General features: G+C 48.3%; 14 non-coding genes across 14 annotated transcripts; all 14 read right to left on the minus strand.

Moving 5' to 3' along the window:
• Window positions 1-594: 594 nt before the first annotated feature.
• Window positions 595-667, minus strand: TRNAV-AAC (transfer RNA valine (anticodon AAC)). Its single transcript has one exon. It is a non-coding gene; the product is annotated as a tRNA-Val (tRNA).
• A 1,521-nt stretch (window positions 668-2,188) lies between these two features.
• On the minus strand, window positions 2,189-2,261 carry TRNAV-UAC (transfer RNA valine (anticodon UAC)). The gene has a single exon. It is a non-coding gene; the product is annotated as a tRNA-Val (tRNA).
• A 444-nt stretch (window positions 2,262-2,705) lies between these two features.
• Window positions 2,706-2,777, minus strand: TRNAP-UGG (transfer RNA proline (anticodon UGG)). The gene has a single exon. It is a non-coding gene; the product is annotated as a tRNA-Pro (tRNA).
• Window positions 2,778-4,113: 1,336 nt separating this feature from the next.
• Window positions 4,114-4,186, minus strand: TRNAV-AAC (transfer RNA valine (anticodon AAC)). The gene has a single exon. It is a non-coding gene; the product is annotated as a tRNA-Val (tRNA).
• Window positions 4,187-5,707: 1,521 nt separating this feature from the next.
• TRNAV-UAC (transfer RNA valine (anticodon UAC)) lies at window positions 5,708-5,780 on the minus strand. Its single transcript has one exon. It is a non-coding gene; the product is annotated as a tRNA-Val (tRNA).
• Window positions 5,781-6,224: 444 nt separating this feature from the next.
• Window positions 6,225-6,296, minus strand: TRNAP-UGG (transfer RNA proline (anticodon UGG)). The gene has a single exon. It is a non-coding gene; the product is annotated as a tRNA-Pro (tRNA).
• A 1,336-nt stretch (window positions 6,297-7,632) lies between these two features.
• TRNAV-AAC (transfer RNA valine (anticodon AAC)) lies at window positions 7,633-7,705 on the minus strand. The gene has a single exon. It is a non-coding gene; the product is annotated as a tRNA-Val (tRNA).
• Window positions 7,706-9,226: 1,521 nt separating this feature from the next.
• Window positions 9,227-9,299, minus strand: TRNAV-UAC (transfer RNA valine (anticodon UAC)). The gene has a single exon. It is a non-coding gene; the product is annotated as a tRNA-Val (tRNA).
• A 444-nt stretch (window positions 9,300-9,743) lies between these two features.
• On the minus strand, window positions 9,744-9,815 carry TRNAP-UGG (transfer RNA proline (anticodon UGG)). Its single transcript has one exon. It is a non-coding gene; the product is annotated as a tRNA-Pro (tRNA).
• Window positions 9,816-11,151: 1,336 nt separating this feature from the next.
• Window positions 11,152-11,224, minus strand: TRNAV-AAC (transfer RNA valine (anticodon AAC)). Its single transcript has one exon. It is a non-coding gene; the product is annotated as a tRNA-Val (tRNA).
• A 1,521-nt stretch (window positions 11,225-12,745) lies between these two features.
• On the minus strand, window positions 12,746-12,818 carry TRNAV-UAC (transfer RNA valine (anticodon UAC)). Its single transcript has one exon. It is a non-coding gene; the product is annotated as a tRNA-Val (tRNA).
• A 444-nt stretch (window positions 12,819-13,262) lies between these two features.
• On the minus strand, window positions 13,263-13,334 carry TRNAP-UGG (transfer RNA proline (anticodon UGG)). The gene has a single exon. It is a non-coding gene; the product is annotated as a tRNA-Pro (tRNA).
• A 1,324-nt stretch (window positions 13,335-14,658) lies between these two features.
• Window positions 14,659-14,731, minus strand: TRNAV-AAC (transfer RNA valine (anticodon AAC)). The gene has a single exon. It is a non-coding gene; the product is annotated as a tRNA-Val (tRNA).
• A 1,521-nt stretch (window positions 14,732-16,252) lies between these two features.
• On the minus strand, window positions 16,253-16,325 carry TRNAV-UAC (transfer RNA valine (anticodon UAC)). The gene has a single exon. It is a non-coding gene; the product is annotated as a tRNA-Val (tRNA).
• Window positions 16,326-16,628: the final 303 nt, after the last annotated feature.

The raw sequence follows: 16,628 nt of genomic DNA on the forward strand, positions 1-16,628 counted from the left end.
TGATAAGGTGCAGCTCTAACAGAAGGCGTGACTGAGATGCCCCTTCCAGAAATACATGGAATGCTGATTGAGGGCCCAGCCGGAGGGTTGGTGGATTTCTTTTCATATGCTACAGCAGCTTGCAAAGATAGTGTTGTGGGGAGCTGGCTGTGCAAGCAGAGGAAGATTTAAGGGCAGAAAATAGACCTATCAGAAGTGCGATATGAACCCACAACTACATGAGCAAACCAGGATGCTTAGCTTAACTGAAGATCAAGCTCTCTTGAGGCTGCCGCCTTAGACCACTCGGCCATCCTGACAGCTGAGTCTGTGTTTAGGTCTGACTCCTCAGTCTGCACTTGTCGATGCTGCCGCTTGCAATGTTCCTATCAAGGTGACAGGTTTAAAGGCCCCACAATATAACATGGCCAAGAAAAAAAAAAGTAAAAAACAGAATAAGAAACCAGGCACATGCACGACTACGCAAAGATGCAGATAACTTTTTACCGGCCTGCAATAGTAATACAAGTTTTACACAGGTCACAAGTTTTTAAAGGCCATCCCTGAGTGAGACTAAGCTTTTAGGGAGCAAACACAAAAGCAGACACTGCCCATTGTTTCTGCCCGGTCTCGAACCGGGGACCTTTCGCGTGTTAGGCGAACGTGATAACCACTACACTACAGAAACAAGCATGAGGGCTTGACTGAAGGAGCAAAATTCCCCTCATATGTTTGCCCGATTGCCTCTATACTTGATCAGCAGTTGCTCGCAAAGCGAGGAGTAAGTGTGAAAATTGCAGCGTTGTCAGCCAGCAAGCGTACACTCAGATGTACTGAAAAGTCACAGCTGCGGGTAGAGACAAATATCTGATGCCTAAATGCCTGAAACCAGAGCCTGTGAAAGCATCACACAGAGCACACTGAAAGCAAGCAGGAAGGAAGCCAAGGCATGGTGATCCTTTTTTTCTCCTGAGGCTAAAAATATTTTGCACAACAATGCTTTGAGTGGAATGAGGAATCTTCAAGCTTTGTGTATTTTGAGTAAAATTTGTGTGTTTTCTGCTAAAAAGGGTGTGTTGGGGATTTGGACCCGGACACCAACGAGCGAGGGCACAGAAGCACCACTGCTCAGACCCTGCTCCTAGGGTTGAGGGCAGAGAGTGGGCGAATACATCGCAAGGCAAGAAAATGCACATGGTTCTCTCTTCTGCAATATGACTAGAGTCATTTCCATGGTCGTCATCGAACATGACATAAAACGCCTCTATCCTTTAGACCTTTTGGCCCATAATTACAAGAGGATGACTGAGTGAGACGCTCTGCCAAATTTGGCAGCCTCGCACTCAGTCATTTTCAAAATGCAGGGAAGCGCCGTATTTAGTAGAATACAGCGCACCCCTGTGCTTCCCTCTGCGCCAGCTCTAAATTAGCTGGCGAGCACCAACGCAGCCATCCTTGCGCCATGGTACAAGGATGGCTGCGTGGAGGGGGAAATTGTTTTTGTTCAGGAAGGCACACCTTCCTGCACAACAGAAATCTTCAGTGGCGATATGTTCGTGCAGCACACATAGAAAGAGCAAAAATGAGGAGAAATGAAAACATTTCTGCTCGTTTCTCCACTATAACGACACCCATTGTATGGCGCTTGGATTTTGGCGCTGCCACAGATTTACAAAAACTCGTAAAACTGGAGCAGCATCAAAATGCTATGGTGTTGCAGTGGCCCACCCAGAGCAACGCCCATTGCACGCCCCTTCCAGGGAAAGGGCTGCGTGTGAAGGGGCCGTATTTACAAGGTGGTGTTAAGCCACAAAACGTGGTTGAACGGCGTCTTGTAAATACGGCACAGTACATAGTGCCACCGGGGCGTCACTAAAGATGATGTGCCGGTGGCGATAGGGCCTTGTAAGTCTGGCCCTTTCTTTGCTCAAGGTGTATGTTCTTGGTGAAGGTAGGAAAGCCATTTTCGCTCTCATACCTTCCTTCCTTGGCTGGCTTGACCACAGTAGGCCCAGGCTTCAATGGAAAGGTCAAAAAGGGAGCAACTGACTGCCGTAAGGTGTATCGTCTTCTCTTGGTGAGTTGAGACCGATGCCCTTGGAGCGTAGTACCTCACGATGGTGAGGGATAGACACAGCCTCTTTAATTTCAATTTACCTGTCAGGTGAGGTGGTAAATGCAAATAATGTGATAAAGCACAGCAACTTGCTGTTTCTGCCTGGCCTCGAACCAGGGACCTTTCGCGTGTAAGGCGAACGTGATAACCACTACACTACAGAAACAGACATGCCTGCTTATTTGCTTCATGTGGCTATGCATTGGACTGGAACCACTGCACTGGAAACAGACACACCTGCTTTCTTTATGTGGCTATGCTTTGGACTGGAATGCAAGGACTAAGGGACAATATTCATGACGCTCAAAGCTGAGCCTTTCTGACAGGATCTCTTCCTTTGGAAGAAAGGAACTGGGATCACTTTCATTCCAAGAGGTGATTTCAAAACCAGCCCTGCAATTACTTTGGAGAAGCACTGTGCATTTCATGTTCCAACGAGAAGTGCTGCTCCAACACAAAAAAGCAGTTAGAAAGAAATCCCGCACTCCTTCATCATGCCGAACTGCCTCGACACCAGTAGAAAGCATGCAATGCATTCCACCATGGCATCTTACAAGAGTGGAAAGCAGAAATACTCCTGTTTAAAAACAGATCGAACCTATGAAGGCACGGGCTCGTCCGGGATTTGAACCCGGGACCTCTCACACCCAAAGCGAGAATCATACCCCTAGACCAACGAGCCTGCTGCTGCAAAAGCCTTTCAAACATCTTCTGAAGTGTCTTTGTGAAAAAGCAGGGCCACTTGGAGACTCTCCTTCTAAGCGTGCCATAGCAATTGATGTTTTGTGCCAAGGGGTTTTTTTTTGCCTCTAGCAAGGCAAGAGGTAGTCAAGAAGCCCTATGCTAGCAAGCTGAACTGTGGCGCTGATGAGAAAAGCAGACCCTTTCTGGTAGTTGTACGCCTCCGCAGGACCTGGGCCCTTGCACCGTAGACTTCCAGACCAGAAGCACTGAAGGGCCTGCCATCTCTTGCGACTGAGCCAGAGGAGCATGCCTCTTGTATTCAAGCACAATTGCTCGCTCAGTGCTCAATCAGGCGAGATTTATATGAGTGCCTCACAGGCCTGAAACACTCACCTGGGAGACGCGGGGTGGCTGAATTCCCAGAATGGCCTTCGATAGGAAAATCACCTCCTTTCCTCCCGACTCATTTCAGAATTGGGTGAAAATCGCAAGACAGTGTTCAGGGGTGCATGGGTACTGCCTACTCCCAGCTGCCTCTCTGTCTTCTTCATGTTAATTTCAAGTCACAAGGAGGGACCATTGCCATTCTGCTCCGCCCACCTAACCAGGAAACCCAGGTTGAGCTTGTCTGCCTGTTGTTGTTGCAGGGGCAGTGCCTTCTCTGCCCAAAAGTGGCAGGAGAGCCTCACTTCAAACGATGGAATCAACTGCTTAAGTAGAAACCAGCATGGTAGTTACAGTGATAAGGTGCAGCTCTAACAGAAGGCGTGACTGAGATGCCCCTTCCAGAAATACATGGAATGCTGATTGAGGGCCCAGCCGGAGGGTTGGTGGATTTCTTTTCATATGCTACAGCAGCTTGCAAAGATAGTGTTGTGGGGAGCTGGCTGTGCAAGCAGAGGAAGATTTAAGGGCAGAAAATAGACCTATCAGAAGTGCGATATGAACCCACAACTACATGAGCAAACCAGGATGCTTAGCTTAACTGAAGATCAAGCTCTCTTGAGGCTGCCGCCTTAGACCACTCGGCCATCCTGACAGCTGAGTCTGTGTTTAGGTCTGACTCCTCAGTCTGCACTTGTCGATGCTGCCGCTTGCAATGTTCCTATCAAGGTGACAGGTTTAAAGGCCCCACAATATAACATGGCCAAGAAAAAAAAAAGTAAAAAACAGAATAAGAAACCAGGCACATGCACGACTACGCAAAGATGCAGATAACTTTTTACCGGCCTGCAATAGTAATACAAGTTTTACACAGGTCACAAGTTTTTAAAGGCCATCCCTGAGTGAGACTAAGCTTTTAGGGAGCAAACACAAAAGCAGACACTGCCCATTGTTTCTGCCCGGTCTCGAACCGGGGACCTTTCGCGTGTTAGGCGAACGTGATAACCACTACACTACAGAAACAAGCATGAGGGCTTGACTGAAGGAGCAAAATTCCCCTCATATGTTTGCCCGATTGCCTCTATACTTGATCAGCAGTTGCTCGCAAAGCGAGGAGTAAGTGTGAAAATTGCAGCGTTGTCAGCCAGCAAGCGTACACTCAGATGTACTGAAAAGTCACAGCTGCGGGTAGAGACAAATATCTGATGCCTAAATGCCTGAAACCAGAGCCTGTGAAAGCATCACACAGAGCACACTGAAAGCAAGCAGGAAGGAAGCCAAGGCATGGTGATCCTTTTTTTCTCCTGAGGCTAAAAATATTTTGCACAACAATGCTTTGAGTGGAATGAGGAATCTTCAAGCTTTGTGTATTTTGAGTAAAATTTGTGTGTTTTCTGCTAAAAAGGGTGTGTTGGGGATTTGGACCCGGACACCAACGAGCGAGGGCACAGAAGCACCACTGCTCAGACCCTGCTCCTAGGGTTGAGGGCAGAGAGTGGGCGAATACATCGCAAGGCAAGAAAATGCACATGGTTCTCTCTTCTGCAATATGACTAGAGTCATTTCCATGGTCGTCATCGAACATGACATAAAACGCCTCTATCCTTTAGACCTTTTGGCCCATAATTACAAGAGGATGACTGAGTGAGACGCTCTGCCAAATTTGGCAGCCTCGCACTCAGTCATTTTCAAAATGCAGGGAAGCGCCGTATTTAGTAGAATACAGCGCACCCCTGTGCTTCCCTCTGCGCCAGCTCTAAATTAGCTGCCGAGCACCAACGCAGCCATCCTTGCGCCATGGTACAAGGATGGCTGCGTGGAGGGGGAAATTGTTTTTGTTCAGGAAGGCACACCTTCCTGCACAACAGAAATCTTCAGTGGCGATATGTTCGTGCAGCACACATAGAAAGAGCAAAAATGAGGAGAAATGAAAACATTTCTGCTCGTTTCTCCACTATAACGACACCCATTGTATGGCGCTTGGATTTTGGCGCTGCCACAGATTTACAAAAACTCGTAAAACTGGAGCAGCATCAAAATGCTATGGTGTTGCAGTGGCCCACCCAGAGCAACGCCCATTGCACGCCCCTTCCAGGGAAAGGGCTGCGTGTGAAGGGGCCGTATTTACAAGGTGGTGTTAAGCCACAAAACGTGGTTGAACGGCGTCTTGTAAATACGGCACAGTACATAGTGCCACCGGGGCGTCACTAAAGATGATGTGCCGGTGGCGATAGGGCCTTGTAAGTCTGGCCCTTTCTTTGCTCAAGGTGTATGTTCTTGGTGAAGGTAGGAAAGCCATTTTCGCTCTCATACCTTCCTTCCTTGGCTGGCTTGACCACAGTAGGCCCAGGCTTCAATGGAAAGGTCAAAAAGGGAGCAACTGACTGCCGTAAGGTGTATCGTCTTCTCTTGGTGAGTTGAGACCGATGCCCTTGGAGCGTAGTACCTCACGATGGTGAGGGATAGACACAGCCTCTTTAATTTCAATTTACCTGTCAGGTGAGGTGGTAAATGCAAATAATGTGATAAAGCACAGCAACTTGCTGTTTCTGCCTGGCCTCGAACCAGGGACCTTTCGCGTGTAAGGCGAACGTGATAACCACTACACTACAGAAACAGACATGCCTGCTTATTTGCTTCATGTGGCTATGCATTGGACTGGAACCACTGCACTGGAAACAGACACACCTGCTTTCTTTATGTGGCTATGCTTTGGACTGGAATGCAAGGACTAAGGGACAATATTCATGACGCTCAAAGCTGAGCCTTTCTGACAGGATCTCTTCCTTTGGAAGAAAGGAACTGGGATCACTTTCATTCCAAGAGGTGATTTCAAAACCAGCCCTGCAATTACTTTGGAGAAGCACTGTGCATTTCATGTTCCAACGAGAAGTGCTGCTCCAACACAAAAAAGCAGTTAGAAAGAAATCCCGCACTCCTTCATCATGCCGAACTGCCTCGACACCAGTAGAAAGCATGCAATGCATTCCACCATGGCATCTTACAAGAGTGGAAAGCAGAAATACTCCTGTTTAAAAACAGATCGAACCTATGAAGGCACGGGCTCGTCCGGGATTTGAACCCGGGACCTCTCACACCCAAAGCGAGAATCATACCCCTAGACCAACGAGCCTGCTGCTGCAAAAGCCTTTCAAACATCTTCTGAAGTGTCTTTGTGAAAAAGCAGGGCCACTTGGAGACTCTCCTTCTAAGCGTGCCATAGCAATTGATGTTTTGTGCCAAGGGTTTTTTTTTTGCCTCTAGCAAGGCAAGAGGTAGTCAAGAAGCCCTATGCTAGCAAGCTGAACTGTGGCGCTGATGAGAAAAGCAGACCCTTTCTGGTAGTTGTACGCCTCCGCAGGACCTGGGCCCTTGCACCGTAGACTTCCAGACCAGAAGCACTGAAGGGCCTGCCATCTCTTGCGCCTGAGCCAGAGGAGCATGCCTCTTGTATTCAAGCACAATTGCTCGCTCAGTGCTCGATCAGGCGAGATTTATATGAGTGCCTCACAGGCCTGAAACACTCACCTGGGAGACGCGGGGTGGCTGAATTCCCAGAATGGCCTTCGATAGGAAAATCACCTCCTTTCCTCCCGACTCATTTCAGAATTGGGTGAAAATCGCAAGACAGTGTTCAGGGGTGCATGGGTACTGCCTACTCCCAGCTGCCTCTCTGTCTTCTTCATGTTAATTTCAAGTCACAAGGAGGGACCGTTGCCATTCTGCTCCGCCCACCTAACCAGGAAACCCAGGTTGAGCTTGTCTGCCTGTTGTTGTTGCAGGGGCAGTGCCTTCTCTGCCCAAAAGTGGCAGGAGAGCCTCACTTCAAACGATGGAATCAACTGCTTAAGTAGAAACCAGCATGGTAGTTACAGTGATAAGGTGCAGCTCTAACAGAAGGCGTGACTGAGATGCCCCTTCCAGAAATACATGGAATGCTGATTGAGGGCCCAGCCGGAGGGTTGGTGGATTTCTTTTCATATGCTACAGCAGCTTGCAAAGATAGTGTTGTGGGGAGCTGGCTGTGCAAGCAGAGGAAGATTTAAGGGCAGAAAATAGACCTATCAGAAGTGCGATATGAACCCACAACTACATGAGCAAACCAGGATGCTTAGCTTAACTGAAGATCAAGCTCTCTTGAGGCTGCCGCCTTAGACCACTCGGCCATCCTGACAGCTGAGTCTGTGTTTAGGTCTGACTCCTCAGTCTGCACTTGTCGATGCTGCCGCTTGCAATGTTCCTATCAAGGTGACAGGTTTAAAGGCCCCACAATATAACATGGCCAAGAAAAAAAAAAGTAAAAAACAGAATAAGAAACCAGGCACATGCACGACTACGCAAAGATGCAGATAACTTTTTACCGGCCTGCAATAGTAATACAAGTTTTACACAGGTCACAAGTTTTTAAAGGCCATCCCTGAGTGAGACTAAGCTTTTAGGGAGCAAACACAAAAGCAGACACTGCCCATTGTTTCTGCCCGGTCTCGAACCGGGGACCTTTCGCGTGTTAGGCGAACGTGATAACCACTACACTACAGAAACAAGCATGAGGGCTTGACTGAAGGAGCAAAATTCCCCTCATATGTTTGCCCGATTGCCTCTATACTTGATCAGCAGTTGCTCGCAAAGCGAGGAGTAAGTGTGAAAATTGCAGCGTTGTCAGCCAGCAAGCGTACACTCAGATGTACTGAAAAGTCACAGCTGCGGGTAGAGACAAATATCTGATGCCTAAATGCCTGAAACCAGAGCCTGTGAAAGCATCACACAGAGCACACTGAAAGCAAGCAGGAAGGAAGCCAAGGCATGGTGATCCTTTTTTTCTCCTGAGGCTAAAAATATTTTGCACAACAATGCTTTGAGTGGAATGAGGAATCTTCAAGCTTTGTGTATTTTGAGTAAAATTTGTGTGTTTTCTGCTAAAAAGGGTGTGTTGGGGATTTGGACCCGGACACCAACGAGCGAGGGCACAGAAGCACCACTGCTCAGACCCTGCTCCTAGGGTTGAGGGCAGAGAGTGGGCGAATACATCGCAAGGCAAGAAAATGCACATGGTTCTCTCTTCTGCAATATGACTAGAGTCATTTCCATGGTCGTCATCGAACATGACATAAAACGCCTCTATCCTTTAGACCTTTTGGCCCATAATTACAAGAGGATGACTGAGTGAGACGCTCTGCCAAATTTGGCAGCCTCGCACTCAGTCATTTTCAAAATGCAGGGAAGCGCCGTATTTAGTAGAATACAGCGCACCCCTGTGCTTCCCTCTGCGCCAGCTCTAAATTAGCTGCCGAGCACCAACGCAGCCATCCTTGCGCCATGGTACAAGGATGGCTGCGTGGAGGGGGAAATTGTTTTTGTTCAGGAAGGCACACCTTCCTGCACAACAGAAATCTTCAGTGGCGATATGTTCGTGCAGCACACATAGAAAGAGCAAAAATGAGGAGAAATGAAAACATTTCTGCTCGTTTCTCCACTATAACGACACCCATTGTATGGCGCTTGGATTTTGGCGCTGCCACAGATTTACAAAAACTCGTAAAACTGGAGCAGCATCAAAATGCTATGGTGTTGCAGTGGCCCACCCAGAGCAACGCCCATTGCACGCCCCTTCCAGGGAAAGGGCTGCGTGTGAAGGGGCCGTATTTACAAGGTGGTGTTAAGCCACAAAACGTGGTTGAACGGCGTCTTGTAAATACGGCACAGTACATAGTGCCACCGGGGCGTCACTAAAGATGATGTGCCGGTGGCGATAGGGCCTTGTAAGTCTGGCCCTTTCTTTGCTCAAGGTGTATGTTCTTGGTGAAGGTAGGAAAGCCATTTTCGCTCTCATACCTTCCTTCCTTGGCTGGCTTGACCACAGTAGGCCCAGGCTTCAATGGAAAGGTCAAAAAGGGAGCAACTGACTGCCGTAAGGTGTATCGTCTTCTCTTGGTGAGTTGAGACCGATGCCCTTGGAGCGTAGTACCTCACGATGGTGAGGGATAGACACAGCCTCTTTAATTTCAATTTACCTGTCAGGTGAGGTGGTAAATGCAAATAATGTGATAAAGCACAGCAACTTGCTGTTTCTGCCTGGCCTCGAACCAGGGACCTTTCGCGTGTAAGGCGAACGTGATAACCACTACACTACAGAAACAGACATGCCTGCTTATTTGCTTCATGTGGCTATGCATTGGACTGGAACCACTGCACTGGAAACAGACACACCTGCTTTCTTTATGTGGCTATGCTTTGGACTGGAATGCAAGGACTTAGGGACAATATTCATGACGCTCAAAGCTGAGCCTTTCTGACAGGATCTCTTCCTTTGGAAGAAAGGAACTGGGATCACTTTCATTCCAAGAGGTGATTTCAAAACCAGCCCTGCAATTACTTTGGAGAAGCACTGTGCATTTCATGTTCCAACGAGAAGTGCTGCTCCAACACAAAAAAGCAGTTAGAAAGAAATCCCGCACTCCTTCATCATGCCGAACTGCCTCGACACCAGTAGAAAGCATGCAATGCATTCCACCATGGCATCTTACAAGAGTGGAAAGCAGAAATACTCCTGTTTAAAAACAGATCGAACCTATGAAGGCACGGGCTCGTCCGGGATTTGAACCCGGGACCTCTCACACCCAAAGCGAGAATCATACCCCTAGACCAACGAGCCTGCTGCTGCAAAAGCCTTTCAAACATCTTCTGAAGTGTCTTTGTGAAAAAGCAGGGCCACTTGGAGACTCTCCTTCTAAGCGTGCCATAGCAATTGATGTTTTGTGCCAAGGGTTTTTTTTTTGCCTCTAGCAAGGCAAGAGGTAGTCAAGAAGCCCTATGCTAGCAAGCTGAACTGTGGCGCTGATGAGAAAAGCAGACCCTTTCTGGTAGTTGTACGCCTCCGCAGGACCTGGGCCCTTGCACCGTAGACTTCCAGACCAGAAGCACTGAAGGGCCTGCCATCTCTTGCGCCTGAGCCAGAGGAGCATGCCTCTTGTATTCAAGCACAATTGCTCGCTCAGTGCTCGATCAGGCGAGATTTATATGAGTGCCTCACAGGCCTGAAACACTCACCTGGGAGACGCGGGGTGGCTGAATTCCCAGAATGGCCTTCGATAGGAAAATCACCTCCTTTCCTCCCGACTCATTTCAGAATTGGGTGAAAATCGCAAGACAGTGTTCAGGGGTGCATGGGTACTGCCTACTCCCAGCTGCCTCTCTGTCTTCTTCATGTTAATTTCAAGTCACAAGGAGGGACCATTGCCATTCTGCTCCGCCCACCTAACCAGGAAACCCAGGTTGAGCTTGTCTGCCTGTTGTTGTTGCAGGGGCAGTGCCTTCTCTGCCCAAAAGTGGCAGGAGAGCCTCACTTCAAACGATGGAATCAACTGCTTAAGTAGAAACCAGCATGGTAGTTACAGTGATAAGGTGCAGCTCTAACAGAAGGCGTGACTGAGATGCCCCTTCCAGAAATACATGGAATGCTGATTGAGGGCCCAGCCGGAGGGTTGGTGGATTTCTTTTCATATGCTACAGCAGCTTGCAAAGATAGTGTTGTGGGGAGCTGGCTGTGCAAGCAGAGGAAGATTTAAGGGCAGAAAAGAGACCTATCAGAAGTGCGATATGAACCCACAACTACATGAGCAAACCAGGATGCTTAGCTTAACTGAAGATCAAGCTCTCTTGAGGCTGCCGCCTTAGACCACTCGGCCATCCTGACAGCTGAGTCTGTGTTTAGGTCTGACTCCTCAGTCTGCACTTGTCGATGCTGCCGCTTGCAATGTTCCTATCAAGGTGACAGGTTTAAAGGCCCCACAATATAACATGGCCAAGAAAAAAAAAAGTAAAAAACAGAATAAGAAACCAGGCACATGCACGACTACGCAAAGATGCAGATAACTTTTTACCGGCCTGCAATAGTAATACAAGTTTTACACAGGTCACAAGTTTTTAAAGGCCATCCCTGAGTGAGACTAAGCTTTTAGGGAGCAAACACAAAAGCAGACACTGCCCATTGTTTCTGCCCGGTCTCGAACCGGGGACCTTTCGCGTGTTAGGCGAACGTGATAACCACTACACTACAGAAACAAGCATGAGGGCTTGACTGAAGGAGCAAAATTCCCCTCATATGTTTGCCCGATTGCCTCTATACTTGATCAGCAGTTGCTCGCAAAGCGAGGAGTAAGTGTGAAAATTGCAGCGTTGTCAGCCAGCAAGCGTACACTCAGATGTACTGAAAAGTCACAGCTGCGGGTAGAGACAAATATCTGATGCCTAAATGCCTGAAACCAGAGCCTGTGAAAGCATCACACAGAGCACACTGAAAGCAAGCAGGAAGGAAGCCAAGGCATGGTGATCCTTTTTTTCTCCTGAGGCTAAAAATATTTTGCACAACAATGCTTTGAGTGGAATGAGGAATCTTCAAGCTTTGTGTATTTTGAGTAAAATTTGTGTGTTTTCTGCTAAAAAGGGTGTGTTGGGGATTTGGACCCGGACACCAACGAGCGAGGGCACAGAAGCACCACTGCTCAGACCCTGCTCCTAGGGTTGAGGGCAGAGAGTGGGCGAATACATCGCAAGGCAAGAAAATGCACATGGTTCTCTCTTCTGCAATATGACTAGAGTCATTTCCATGGTCGTCATCGAACATGACATAAAACGCCTCTATCCTTTAGACCTTTTGGCCCATAATTACAAGAGGATGACTGAGTGAGACGCTCTGCCAAATTTGGCAGCCTCGCACTCAGTCATTTTCAAAATGCAGGGAAGCGCCGTATTTAGTAGAATACAGCGCACCCCTGTGCTTCCCTCTGCGCCAGCTCTAAATTAGCTGCCGAGCACCAACGCAGCCATCCTTGCGCCATGGTACAAGGATGGCTGCGTGGAGGGGGAAATTGTTTTTGTTCAGGAAGGCACACCTTCCTGCACAACAGAAATCTTCAGTGGCGATATGTTCGTGCAGCACACATAGAAAGAGCAAAAATGAGGAGAAATGAAAACATTTCTGCTCGTTTCTCCACTATAACGACACCCATTGTATGGCGCTTGGATTTTGGCGCTGCCACAGATTTACAAAAACTCGTAAAACTGGAGCAGCATCAAAATGCTATGGTGTTGCAGTGGCCCACCCAGAGCAACGCCCATTGCACGCCCCTTCCAGGGAAAGGGCTGCGTGTGAAGGGGCCGTATTTACAAGGTGGTGTTAAGCCACAAAACGTGGTTGAACGGCGTCTTGTAAATACGGCACAGTACATAGTGCCACCGGGGCGTCACTAAAGATGATGTGCCGGTGGCGATAGGGCCTTGTAAGTCTGGCCCTTTCTTTGCTCAAGGTGTATGTTCTTGGTGAAGGTAGGAAAGCCATTTTCGCTCTCATACCTTCCTTCCTTGGCTGGCTTGACCACAGTAGGCCCAGGCTTCAATGGAAAGGTCAAAAAGGGAGCAACTGACTGCCGTAAGGTGTATCGTCTTCTCTTGGTGAGTTGAGACCGATGCCCTTGGAGCGTAGTACCTCACGATGGTGAGGGATAGACACAGCCTCTTTAATTTCAATTTACCTGTCAGGTGAGGTGGTAAATGCAAATAATGTGATAAAGCACAGCAACTTGCTGTTTCTGCCTGGCCTCGAACCAGGGACCTTTCGCGTGTAAGGCGAACGTGATAACCACTACACTACAGAAACAGACATGCCTGCTTATTTGCTTCATGTGGCTATGCATTGGACTGGAACCACTGCACTGGAAACAGACACACCTGCTTTCTTTATGTGGCTATGCTTTGGACTGGAATGCAAGGACTTAGGGACAATATTCATGACGCTCAAAGCTGAGCCTTTCTGACAGGATCTCTTCCTTTGGAAGAAAGGAACTGGGATCACTTTCATTCCAAGAGGTGATTTCAAAACCAGCCCTGCAATTACTTTGGAGAAGCACTGTGCATTTCATGTTCCAACGAGAAGTGCTGCTCCAACACAAAAAAGCAGTTAGAAAGAAATCCCGCACTCCTTCATCATGCCGAACTGCCTCGACACCAGTAGAAAGCATGCAATGCATTCCACCATGGCATCTTACAAGAGTGGAAAGCAGAAATACTCCTGTTTAAAAACAGATCGAACCTATGAAGGCACGGGCTCGTCCGGGATTTGAACCCGGGACCTCTCACACCCAAAGCGAGAATCATACCCCTAGACCAACGAGCCTGCTGCTGCAAAAGCCTTTCAAACATCTTCTGAAGTGTCTTTGTGAAAAAGCAGGGCCACTTGGAGACTCTCCTTCTAAGCGTGCCATAGCAATTGATGTTTTGTGCCAAGGGTTTTTTTTTTGCCTCTAGCAAGGCAAGAGGTAGTCAAGAAGCCCTATGCTAGCAAGCTGAACTGTGGCGCTGATGAGAAAAGCAGACCCTTTCTGGTAGTTGTACGCCTCCGCAGGACCTGGGCCCTTGCACCGTAGACTTCCAGACCAGAAGCACTGAAGGGCCTGCCATCTCTTGCGCCTGAGCCAGAGGAGCATGCCTCTTGTATTCAAGCACAATTGCTCGCTCAGTGCTCGATCAGGCGAGATTTATATGAGTGCCTCACAGGCCTGAAACACTCACCTGGGAGACGCGGGGTGGCTGAATTCCCAGAATGGCCTTCGATAGGAAAATCACCTCCTTTCCTCCCGACTCATTTCAGAATTGGGTGAAAATCGCAAGACAGTGTTCAGGGGTGCATGGGTACTGCCTACTCCCAGCTGCCTCTCTGTCTTCTTCATGTTAATTTCAAGTCACAAGGAGGGACCATTGCCATTCTGCTCCGCCCACCTAACCAGGAAACCCAGGTTGAGCTTGTCTGCCTGTTGTTGTTGCAGGGGCAGTGCCTTCTCTGCCCAAAAGTGGCAGGAGAGCCTCACTTCAAACGATGGAATCAACTGCTTAAGTAGAAACCAGCATGGTAGTTACAGTGATAAGGTGCAGCTCTAACAGAAGGCGTGACTGAGATGCCCCTTCCAGAAATACATGGAATGCTGATTGAGGGCCCAGCCGGAGGGTTGGTGGATTTCTTTTCATATGCTACAGCAGCTTGCAAAGATAGTGTTGTGGGGAGCTGGCTGTGCAAGCAGAGGAAGATTTAAGGGCAGAAAAGAGACCTATCAGAAGTGCGATATGAACCCACAACTACATGAGCAAACCAGGATGCTTAGCTTAACTGAAGATCAAGCTCTCTTGAGGCTGCCGCCTTAGACCACTCGGCCATCCTGACAGCTGAGTCTGTGTTTAGGTCTGACTCCTCAGTCTGCACTTGTCGATGCTGCCGCTTGCAATGTTCCTATCAAGGTGACAGGTTTAAAGGCCCCACAATATAACATGGCCAAGAAAAAAAAAAGTAAAAAACAGAATAAGAAACCAGGCACATGCACGACTACGCAAAGATGCAGATAACTTTTTACCGGCCTGCAATAGTAATACAAGTTTTACACAGGTCACAAGTTTTTAAAGGCCATCCCTGAGTGAGACTAAGCTTTTAGGGAGCAAACACTGCCCATTGTTTCTGCCCGGTCTCGAACCGGGGACTTTTCGCGTGTTAGGCGAACGTGATAACCACTACACTACAGAAACAAGCATGAGGGCTTGACTGAAGGAGCAAAATTCCCCTCATATGTTTGCCCGATTGCCTCTATACTTGATCAGCAGTTGCTCGCAAAGCGAGGAGTAAGTGTGAAAATTGCAGCGTTGTCAGCCAGCAAGCGTACACTCAGATGTACTGAAAAGTCACAGCTGCGGGTAGAGACAAATATCTGATGCCTAAATGCCTGAAACCAGAGCCTGTGAAAGCATCACACAGAGCACACTGAAAGCAAGCAGGAAGGAAGCCAAGGCATGGTGATCCTTTTTTTCTCCTGAGGCTAAAAATATTTTGCACAACAATGCTTTGAGTGGAATGAGGAATCTTCAAGCTTTGTGTATTTTGAGTAAAATTTGTGTGTTTTCTGCTAAAAAGGGTGTGTTGGGGATTTGGACCCGGACACCAACGAGCGAGGGCACAGAAGCACCACTGCTCAGACCCTGCTCCTAGGGTTGAGGGCAGAGAGTGGGCGAATACATCGCAAGGCAAGAAAATGCACATGGTTCTCTCTTCTGCAATATGACTAGAGTCATTTCCATGGTCGTCATCGAACATGACATAAAACGCCTCTATCCTTTAGACCTTTTGGCCCATAATTACAAGAGGATGACTGAGTGAGACGCTCTGCCAAATTTGGCAGCCTCGCACTCAGTCATTTTCAAAATGCAGGGAAGCGCCGTATTTAGTAGAATACAGCGCACCCCTGTGCTTCCCTCTGCGCCAGCTCTAAATTAGCTGCCGAGCACCAACGCAGCCATCCTTGCGCCATGGTACAAGGATGGCTGCGTGGAGGGGGAAATTGTTTTTGTTCAGGAAGGCACACCTTCCTGCACAACAGAAATCTTCAGTGGCGATATGTTCGTGCAGCACACATAGAAAGAGCAAAAATGAGGAGAAATGAAAACATTTCTGCTCGTTTCTCCACTATAACGACACCCATTGTATGGCGCTTGGATTTTGGCGCTGCCACAGATTTACAAAAACTCGTAAAACTGGAGCAGCATCAAAATGCTATGGTGTTGCAGTGGCCCACCCAGAGCAACGCCCATTGCACGCCCCTTCCAGGGAAAGGGCTGCGTGTGAAGGGGCCGTATTTACAAGGTGGTGTTAAGCCACAAAACGTGGTTGAACGGCGTCTTGTAAATACGGCACAGTACATAGTGCCACCGGGGCGTCACTAAAGATGATGTGCCGGTGGCGATAGGGCCTTGTAAGTCTGGCCCTTTCTTTGCTCAAGGTGTATGTTCTTGGTGAAGGTAGGAAAGCCATTTTCGCTCTCATACCTTCCTTCCTTGGCTGGCTTGACCACAGTAGGCCCAGGCTTCAATGGAAAGGTCAAAAAGGGAGCAACTGACTGCCGTAAGGTGTATCATCTTCTCTTGGTGAGATGAGACCGATGCCCTTGGAGCGTAGTACCTCACGATGGTGAGGGATAGACACAGCCTCTTTAATTTCAATTTACCTGTCAGGTGAGGTGGTAAATGCAAATAATGTGATAAAGCACAGCAACTTGCTGTTTCTGCCTGGCCTCGAACCAGGGACCTTTCGCGTGTAAGGCGAACGTGATAACCACTACACTACAGAAACAGACATGCCTGCTTATTTGCTTCATGTGGCTATGCATTGGACTGGAACCACTGCACTGGAAACAGACACACCTGCTTTCTTTATGTGGCTATGCTTTGGACTGGAATGCAAGGACTAAGGGACAATATTCATGACGCTCAAAGCTGAGCCTTTCTGACAGGATCTCTTCCTTTGGAAGAAAGGAACTGGGATCACTTTCATTCCAAGAGGTGATTTCAAAACCAGCCCTGCAATTACTTTGGAGAAGCACTGTGCATTTCATGTTCCAACGAGAAGTGCTGCTCCAACACAAAAAAGCAGTTA

The sequence above is a fragment of the Pleurodeles waltl genome, chromosome 10, assembly GCF_031143425.1.
Source record: "Pleurodeles waltl isolate 20211129_DDA chromosome 10, aPleWal1.hap1.20221129, whole genome shotgun sequence".
Lineage (NCBI taxonomy): Eukaryota > Metazoa > Chordata > Amphibia > Caudata > Salamandridae > Pleurodeles > Pleurodeles waltl.